Genomic DNA, 9,772 nt, shown 5'->3' with positions numbered 1-9,772 from the left:
GTCGCCCTCAGGTCACCGAGCCAGCCGCCGACTTCAAGGCCTACAACCCGAACACGGTCTGCTGCCTGACCCCATTCGATCTCGGAAGGCATCAACACTGACAATGGCCCAGCCTACAGCACCGGTTGTTTTCGTCCAACCCCGTGAGCCCCCCTGCTTCCATGGACGACCGGATGAAGATGCGGGAGACTGGATGGACCTTTTCTATCGTGTGGCAGAATTCAACGGTTGGAACGACGCCGCGAAACTAAGGCAAGTCTACTTTGTTCTTCAAGGACATGCCCGAATTTGGTTTGAAAATCACGAGACTTCTTTCAAGGATTGGGAGATATTCAAAGCACAGTTCTTGATGGCCTTTACAAGTTCTGTCAGAAAAGAAAGAGCTCAGGCCCTCCTCCAATCAAGAATTCAACTACCAAACGAGCCCGTCCTGGCCTACGTAGAGGAGATGAAACGCCTGTTTCGCCGCGCCGACCCTAACATGACCGAAGATGACAAAGTGAAATTCTTAATGCGAGGCGTTAAAGAGTCGCTTTTTGCGGGGCTTGTCCGGAACCCGCCGAAAACTGTGGAAGAATTTGAGAGTGAAGCATCGACCATCGAGAAGACGTTGGATACCCGGATGCGCCACTACGAGCGACCACTTCAACCAAACTACTCATGCCACTACCCCATCACATCTGCAAGCGGAGAGAACCTTCGCGACCTAATCCGGGAGATCGTGCGAGAGGAGCTCCGCCGAATGTTGCCATCATCGCAACAACCCCAGGTGGCGACGCTCGCGGACGTCGTCCGTGAAGAAGTTCAGCAAGCGCTGGGCGTTCCTAAAGCGACGACTGGGACTGTTCCAACACAAGAAGCAACAGCGATGAACTACGCTGGTGCATTACGTCGCCCTCCGCCCCGACGTGATGACTTTCCCAGCCCTCGCCGCTACCGTCCTGCTCTTGAAAACCGCCCCTTGGCCCCCGCCCGCCAAGCCTACCAACGACCCCCAAACCCCAGGAAGTGCGACGCCTGGAGGACTGCAAACAACCGGCCATTATGCTTCCACTGCGGTGAGGCCGGCCACATTCTGCGCCACTGCCCGTACCGACGAATCGGTCTCCGCGGATTTGCAGTCGACGCTCCACGACCACGCCAGGTGAACGACCACAAGAAATTGACAACTACCTGCGTAGCGGTGAGATTGCGCCACCAAGCCGTCGATTCAGGTCTCCATCGCCGTACAGGGCCCGCTTTGCGTCGCCAGGACGTAACTATGATGATAGTGTGCGCGGAAGGTCCCCAAGCCCCCGTAGGGGAAACTAAAGGCAGCAACCTTTGGAGGTGAGGTTGCTCAACGGCGAAAAGACGAAGATCCTCCGCCGCCGACGACCACTAACGACGACGCAGCCGTTTCACCGCCGCTCCACACGACGTCATCGACGACAACACGACCAAAGTGCAAGCAGACACCGCCGCCCAGCGAAGTAACAACGGTATGCCCCGGCCATGACCTGAAGAAACGACGGAGCCGAGATCGGACACTAAGGCCCACGTGCAATGCGAGGACGCGAACAAGTGACCTTGAAGTTGATATCGACGGTCGCAGAATCACTGCCCTTGTAGACACCGGAGCTGACTATTCAGTCATCAGTGGACCGTTAGCCTCCCATCTCAGGAAAGTTACAACCGCTTGGGATGGCCCGCTGATTCGCACCGCAGGTGGCAACCTGATTACTCCATCGGGACGGTGTACTGCAAGAATAACCGTAAATGGGCGTACTTACCCCACCAGCTTTGTGGTCTTGCAGCAGTGCTCCCGCGACGTGATTTTAGGTATGGACTTCCTAAATGAAAATAGGGCTATCATCGACCTCCGATCAAAGCTGATCAAGCTCTCTGCAGACAAAGCCATACCTGCTACGACGACTTCGACGCAACACGTCGCTCTAAACGTCCTCGACGGAGAATTGACCGTGCCGCCCCGATCAAGCGTCGCCGTCAGCGTAGGTAGCACAGACATTGAAACCGCTGAAGGCATCGTCGAAGGAAATATTCAATTGCTCCTGGAACGAGGTATCGGCATCGCAAGAGGCATCGCGAAATTCCGAAGAGGACAAGCTCAGGTGCTGGTAACAACTTCACTGAAGAATACCGGCACCTAAACAAGGGCACGACCATCGCTTTTCTCGACGAATTAGCGGACCTCAAAGACGTATTCGCCCTCCACGACCAACCACTGGAAGACGCACCGGACCAATTCCGTCAGCCCACATTTGACATCAACCCAGTATTGACCCACAGCAGGAAAAACAAGATTCGCAGTCTTCTTCGAAACTACAGGGAGTGCTTTTCGTCATCATCGAAGGTACGACAAACACCACTGGCCAAGCACCGCATTATAACGGACGAACACGACCGACCTCTGCGCCAAAGCCCTTATCGTGTATCGCCGCGAGAACGGCAGGCCATTCGCGATCAAGTTGAGGAAATGCTGCGTGATGACGTAATCCAGCCATCGAACAGCCCCTGGGCGGCACCAGTCGTTTTGGTCAAGAAGAAAGACAACACACTTCGCTTCTGCGTTGATTACCGCCGCTTGAATAGCATAACGAAGAAGGATGTCTACCCGCTTCCCCGCATCGACGACACTCTCGACCGACTCTGCAATGCAAGGTACTTCTCATCGATGGACCTGAAGAGCGGATATTGGCAAATTGAGGTCGACGAAAGAGATCGCGAGAAGACCGCATTCATCACACCGGACGGCCTTTATGAGTTCAAGGTGATGCCATTTGGCCTCTGCTCCGCACCTGCCACGTTTCAACGAGTAATGGACACAGTCCTGGCAGGGTTGAAGTGGAAAATTTGTTTGGTATATTTGGACGACGTTGTTGTCTTCTCGTCAAACTTTGAAGACCACCTAAAACGACTACAGACAGTGTTGGAAGCCATCAAGTCCTGGGACTAACGCTAAAAGCAGAGAAGTGTCACTTCGCCTACGAAGAACTCCGGTTTCTAGGTCACATCGTTAGCAAGGACGGTATTCGCCCAGACCCGGAGAAAACAGCTGCAATCGCACAATTCCCACCGCCTGCCGACAAGAAAGCTGTGCGCCGATTCCTTGGGCTGTGCGCTTATTATCGACGATTTGTCAGAAACTTTTCGCGGATCGCCGAACCGTTGACGCAGCTTACAAAGGCTGACGTACCTTTTAAATGGGAAGCGCCGCAAGGAGAAGCCTTCGACGAACTCAAGCGCCGCCTGCAATGCCCTCCCGTACTTGGCCACTTTGATGAAAACGTCGAGACCGAAATTCACACCGACGCGAGCAGTGTGGGCCTAGGAGCCGTTCTCGTCCAGAAGAGTGCCGGACAGGAGAAAGTAATCGCCTACGCTAGCAGGTCACTCACAAAAGCCGAAGTCAATTACTCGGCGACCGAGAAGGAGTGCCTTGCAATCATCTGGGCCACTTCTAAGTTTCGTCCATAAATATACGGCCGACCATTCAAGGTGGTAAGCGACCATCACGCGCTCTGCTGGCTGGCTAATTTGAAAGATCCTTCCGGCCGCCTTGCCAGATGGAGCCTACGACTTCAAGAATTTGACATGACTGTAGTCTATAAGTCGGGCCGAAAGCATTCCGACGCAGACTGCTTATCCCGCGCTCCCGTCGATGCTCCCCCGAAGGACGATGACGACGACGCCTTTTTTTGGACCGGTAAGCGCCAGTAGTTTCGCAGAACAACAGCGATCAGACCCTGAGCTGAAAGCGCTAGCCGATTACTTGGAAGGAAAGACCGCTTCCCCTCCTGGTGTGTTCAGGCGACATTTATCATCCTTCACGTTAAGCAATGGCCTCCTCGTGAAGAAGAACTTCGCACCCAACAAGACCGCGCAGCTTCTCGTAGTGCCTAAAACCCTTCGGCAAGGAATTCTGCAGGCGTTGCACGATGAGCCCACAGCAGGCCACCTCGGATTTGCGCGCACGTTGCGTCGAATCCAGGAGAAACATTACTGGCCGCGACTGCCTGCCGAAGTTGCCCACTACGTGAAGACGTGTCGTGAGTGCCAACGACGCAAGACGCCACCGATCAGACCAGCAGGACTACTAAACCCGATTCCGCCCCCAATCCTGCCCTTTCAGCAAATTGGGATGGATCTCCTCGGCCCCTTTCCATCTTCGTCTATGGGTAACAAGTGGATCATCGTGGCCACTGACTACCTTACCCGTTACGCCGAAGCAAGAGCACTACCAAATGGTACCGCGGCAGAAGTCGCCAAATTTTTTGTCGAACAAATTCTCTTGCGACACGGCGCCCCAGAAGTGCTTATCACGGACAGGGGAACGGCGTTTACGGCAGAGTTGACGCAAGCCATCCTGGAATACAGTCACACAAGCCATCGACTAACTGCGTACCATCCCCAAACCAATGGCCTCACGGAGCGCGTGAACAAAACGATCGCGGACATGATCGCTATGTACGTCGACGCTGAACACAAGACCTGGGACACCATCTTGCCGTACGTGATCTTCGCGTATAACACGGCAGTCCAGGAGACGACCAGAGCGACCCCGTTTAAGCTTGTGTACGGCAGGGAGCCCACGACGACGCTCGACGCAATGCTGCCGCACGTAACCAGCGAAGACAACCTTGACGTCGCCGCCTACCTGCAGCGTGCAGAGGAAGCCCGACGACTCGCACGGCTGCGTATTAAAGACCAACAGCGCACCGACAGCCGACGATACAATTAAAGACGACGCCATGCAGAGTACAATCCAGGAGACCAAGTGTGGGTTTGGACACCAATTCGCCGTCGCGGATTAAGTGAAAAGTTGTGTCGTCGATACTTTGGGCCATACAAAATCCTTCGCCGCGTCGGACCACTGGACTATGAAGTCATTCCCGACGGAACGTCAGCATCACAACGGCGACGCGCACGCCCAGAAATTGTACATGTTGTACGACTGAAGCCATATTACGCGCGTTAAATAATCTGTGGTGTTTAAACTTTGCAGTGTTTATGTTTAAGTTTCTTCGTTTTGGAACATCGAGGCGATGTTTTTTTAAGGGGGGAGTAATGCCGCGAAACCTTCAAACAGTATTTGTTGTTTTGTAACAGCCGCCTGCATACAGGCTTATCACTCTGATTCTGGACCGCGTATCAGTTCCGTAATCTTTGTTTGTTAATGCTCGATGTCGCAAGTCACACCTTTATCAGTTTTGTTGTAGCGAAAGATGCACCGAGATCTGTCTCGAAGGTTCCGGCCACTCGGGTGTCTTTCCACAATGTTCCAGCCCGTGCTGGCAGCTGTTTGCGACGTTATCTAGATTGTTCTGTGCAGCCTTTAAATTGAGCGTTGCCGAGTGTGACGGGCATTCTTTGTTCGACGATCGACCAGCACGTTTGTTGCTATCGCCGCCGCCGAGTCGCTTAGTTCTTTTGCGGGCGCAAGTCAGCCCAAATAAAGAGTTTCTTTAGTGCAATCATCGACCCTTCATTTGTGTCGTCAACCTCGTCACCACTACGTGACAATATGGAGCAGTCACCAATGCCACCACATTGTGCTGCGCATATGAAGTGTTAAATGTGATTTCTGTAATCGATAAGCTGGCTCAGGCAACAAAACAGTGGCCGTACACTGCAGAAAAGAACAAAAGGACCCAAGCGAGCTGCATAGTTGACCATTCAGCTTCATGACATCTATTTTCAAGTTGAAAGCATAAAAAATATAGAAAGTGAAAAAAATTAAGAGTAGACAGACGTCTAAATCACAGAAATGTGAGGGGTGCGTTCTGTAGCTTTTTGTTGGCATGTAAATTCGATACGCATTGTTCTGATTTTTTCACTTTCAGTGGTGCGGGTTCTGCTCTTCAGAATACTGAGATGAAAGCCAGTGTTCATCCTTGTGCTTTGCCTGTGCCCTCTTTTTTTCCCTCCGCACTCACTGTAGGGAGCAGTGCAGCTAGCTTCGACGATTAAGAAATGCATCAGCCACGAGACAGTGTTTATCGATAACTTTAGAGCAACTTATGACGTTTACATTGTAAACATAATTAAGCCAAAATAGGAGCATAAAGGGCCTGACGTCCCTCTTTCTAATCTTTACAGAAAAAGTTTGGAACTGCTTATAAGAGTGAAAAAGCAACACTAATTAATCGTCTCTTCCTAAATGGGCAACGGACATTAGGGACTTTCAGTACCACGTACGTGATCATATGCAGAACCCTTTCGTATGTAGGCGGCCTGCGTGCTGCTCACTGCGCATGGGTCATACGCGGCTGGAGTCTCGCGTACTGCATATAAGTTACGGGAAAATGCAGAAATTCTGACCTCAGTGCGTTCGCTAAACAGTCTGCGTGTTGTTCTCGTTGTGAGTGAGAAAGCACAAGACACGTTTGGATATGACCCCATGCTAAGCAGCAAACATGCAGCATGTTCTTTTTTTTATTGCAGATGATTCGTGAAAGGCAAACAACTGCAATCCATTCGTTGTTCCACCGTAGAAGGCGCGTATCGCTAATTCTGCCTTATGCGACGCACAAGTTGATTTCCATGGATGTACTACGTTAACGTTCCCTACATCAAGCTGGTGCATTTGCCAGGATCGATAATATCTGAAGCAGTAACTGCCAAGCTTCTCGTATGTCTTACCCTTGTAGACCTACGCCGTGTTTACAACAGAGGCACCTGCGACGCCGTCGCTGACTAGGATGTCGTTTTTTGGTACAGAGCAACCGCAAATATTCTGGAACAAACTGTGCCAATATGAAACGCCATTTCAAAGGGGGAGTAATATAGCACCGCGAGACATATAGGGGTGCTAACTGGTAGAGCGACCATTAGAAAAGTAGTAAACACACCACACTATCTCATTTAGTAGAGTACCAGTGGATGCTGCCGATCATTAAAAGTCTTCGAGTGCTTTGAATAAATGTGTGACAAAGTATGCTACGTCATTCCGGCTGTAAGCTATTTATAAACACCGTTATGAAGTCATATCATACCGCTTACAGGCTCGCTATGCGCCGGGTGCTTCTCCCAATCGCGTAAACTTCTCGTGCAGCCTTATATGCTGTCGTGGGTACTAAGTTTTCTTAATATCGGTGATTCAATGTAAGTAGCCCATGAGCAAAACTACCTTCAAAAAGCACGTTTCAAAAGTAAAAAAAAAAATTGTCGACGATAACATTACTCCCTAATACGATATTAGAGCGCTGCTCATCAGCTGTTGCACCTTTTCGATAGATTGAGACAAAGATCTCGAGAAGGACATACATATGCACAATTACAGGCAACGTTTTTTATTTTCCGAATGCACAACTATCCAGTAACTATGCACAAATGACAAGTATGAAATTCGTAGAAATTTCGGGCCAAAGCATTCACTGGCTTTAATTACCATGTGGCAAACATAAGCTAAGTGCGAAAATTTCTTACTAATATGAGATTGCCAGTTCATATCTGAATCAAACATGACCCCTAAATACATAATTGACGCTACTCGCTGTAAAAGTGCCGATATCAGGGATAGAATAAACTTGTCAAGAATAAGGTGCTTTTTTCATCGAGCAAAAATTAATGTATTTAGTTTTTGTTAGTATTTATATTTGATTGTTTTAAATCAGGAATGAATGAAGTTCCTCGTTTTCAGATATGTGGCGCAAACAAACACAGACACAGGAGAAGATCCACAACACACGCGCACACTACCAACTATAAGAAGAACCGGAAAACACTTCCTCTTCTACACTCAGGCACGTCTCAACTTCCTATTCTTCTCATCTTCCTCTTCTTTGCCAAGGGGAAAATGGCACTCTCTTCCTCGCAGACCATAACCTTGTCCAAACATGGCGGTGACCAATCTCTTCTTCCTCTTCTTCTATTCTTCCTCTTCTTTACCAAGGGGATATTGACACTTTCTTCCTCTCAGCCCAAAAAACATCGACCAAACATGACAGTCACAAATTCTATACTGTCTTGTAAATCCACACCTCTACAAGCTAATTTAAACTGCCACCAACCAAGATTAGCGCCATATCATCTGCGTACATTAATGCTTTCGAGCACAGTAAAATGGAGGAAAGGTAAAAACGTAGAGTGAGAAAAGTATTGGTCCAATAACTGAACCTTGTGGCCCTCTGGAAACCATTGATTTGGTTGAAGAAACGATACCATAACATCACTACTCGTTTATGTCTGTCTGAAAGGTAGCACTTTGGAAGCTGATGTATTTTGGCCCTGAATCCATAGTCATGAAGCTTAGTTGATATGTTGTGGCTAACGCAATCGAACGCTTTCCTTATGGCTAGGAAAACAAGGATGGCAATCTTACTATTGTGAAGGGTTTCGTTAATATCTTGGGTTAGTATCAGTACTGCCGTTAATGTGGATCTATGGCACCAGAAACCATGCTGACTTGGACTAATAGTACTATGCATGGATGTAAATGCTGTTATCTACTCTGATCGTATCGGTCATTAACTTGAGTAACTTGCATGGTCTCCATCTTTATGTATAGGTACGACTTTACCCAGCTAAGCTCATACGGGTACACACTGGACTTCTGCCAACGACGAAACATGCGCATAAGGTGGATACCCAGAATGTCTAAATTATCTTTTATTAATCTGACAAATTTATCAAGCTCAGCCACTTTATTAACTTGTAGATTATTTTCTACTGATTCGCTAAGAGCATTTGTATTTCAAAGATGCCTAGGCTCTTTGAAACAGGTTTTGAAGAGAACGTAAGATCCATATTCACTGGAAACTGTGTAGCCAAGGTAATTACGTCCTACATCTGCAAAATATTTGTTAAAGCTGTCCACCGTGTCTTTAGTTATGGCATCCAGAATTTATTTAGTCTTTCTGAATTCTTGTCTTCATTTATTGTGTATATTATTTTTGCTCCCGGCCCACGAGTGACGGAATTTTCTTGATACAGTCCGCAACGTAACATCCGATTGAGACTACAGAACCATAAAATACAGCCAAAACGATGACCTTACCTCATGCGCGTATACATGACACCCCACATTCCAATGTACCAAGTGGCATGGCTGTATTTGTTGCGAACTCTGTTGAAGTTATCGTGTACTACTTTTTCCAACTCCCGTGCTGTGCGAAATTCCGTGTCAGACCCATTCTTGATAACTGAAACAAATTTGTCAAAATGATTACTGACGCCTTACTACTGCAACCATGTTTTAATATCAGACTTGCGAGCTCGTACCCTATGTTGCCAGGACGACGCTACTCTCTCGCGATTATGGTAATCCTAGTACAACCACCGAAATATTCAGAACTTTTCTCTTGGTAAACAAATGAATAAGAATTGCACCGCGGCGCGTAAGGTAATTAATTCTCAGCGCATATAGCCATCGGAAAACAAAATTATCAATGAGCCATCGCTAGTCAGACTCAAAGCTTAGAAGGGGGCTTGCAGCTATAAAGCTTAATTTTCGGCAAAACATTGAACGAACCGCTTCCAATATAGTGGTGAGGGTGCTCGTATCGTACATTTTAACCGATGGTAGGAGGCTGCACTTTAAAAAAAAAAACACATTCGAGGAGGACCAGTTGACATATTTGAAATATAGAAATATAGACAGGCATATTTGAAATATAGAAAAATAGGAAATATTCGGGCAACCTTCGGTCTCAAATCGTAATATTTAGCTCGCACAACATCTTCAATACCCATTTCCATCGCATTCAGAGAATACCTGAAGTATTGTGATTTCGAAAAGGTAATATTTATTCAGCGTGATCCGATAGCGTGG

Source organism: Amblyomma maculatum, chromosome 10 (assembly GCF_055883805.1).
Source record: "Amblyomma maculatum isolate TAMU_Amacu chromosome 10, ASM5588380v1, whole genome shotgun sequence".
In the NCBI taxonomy this organism is placed as follows: domain Eukaryota; kingdom Metazoa; phylum Arthropoda; class Arachnida; order Ixodida; family Ixodidae; genus Amblyomma; species Amblyomma maculatum.
This window is presented reverse-complemented; position numbering follows the sequence as displayed.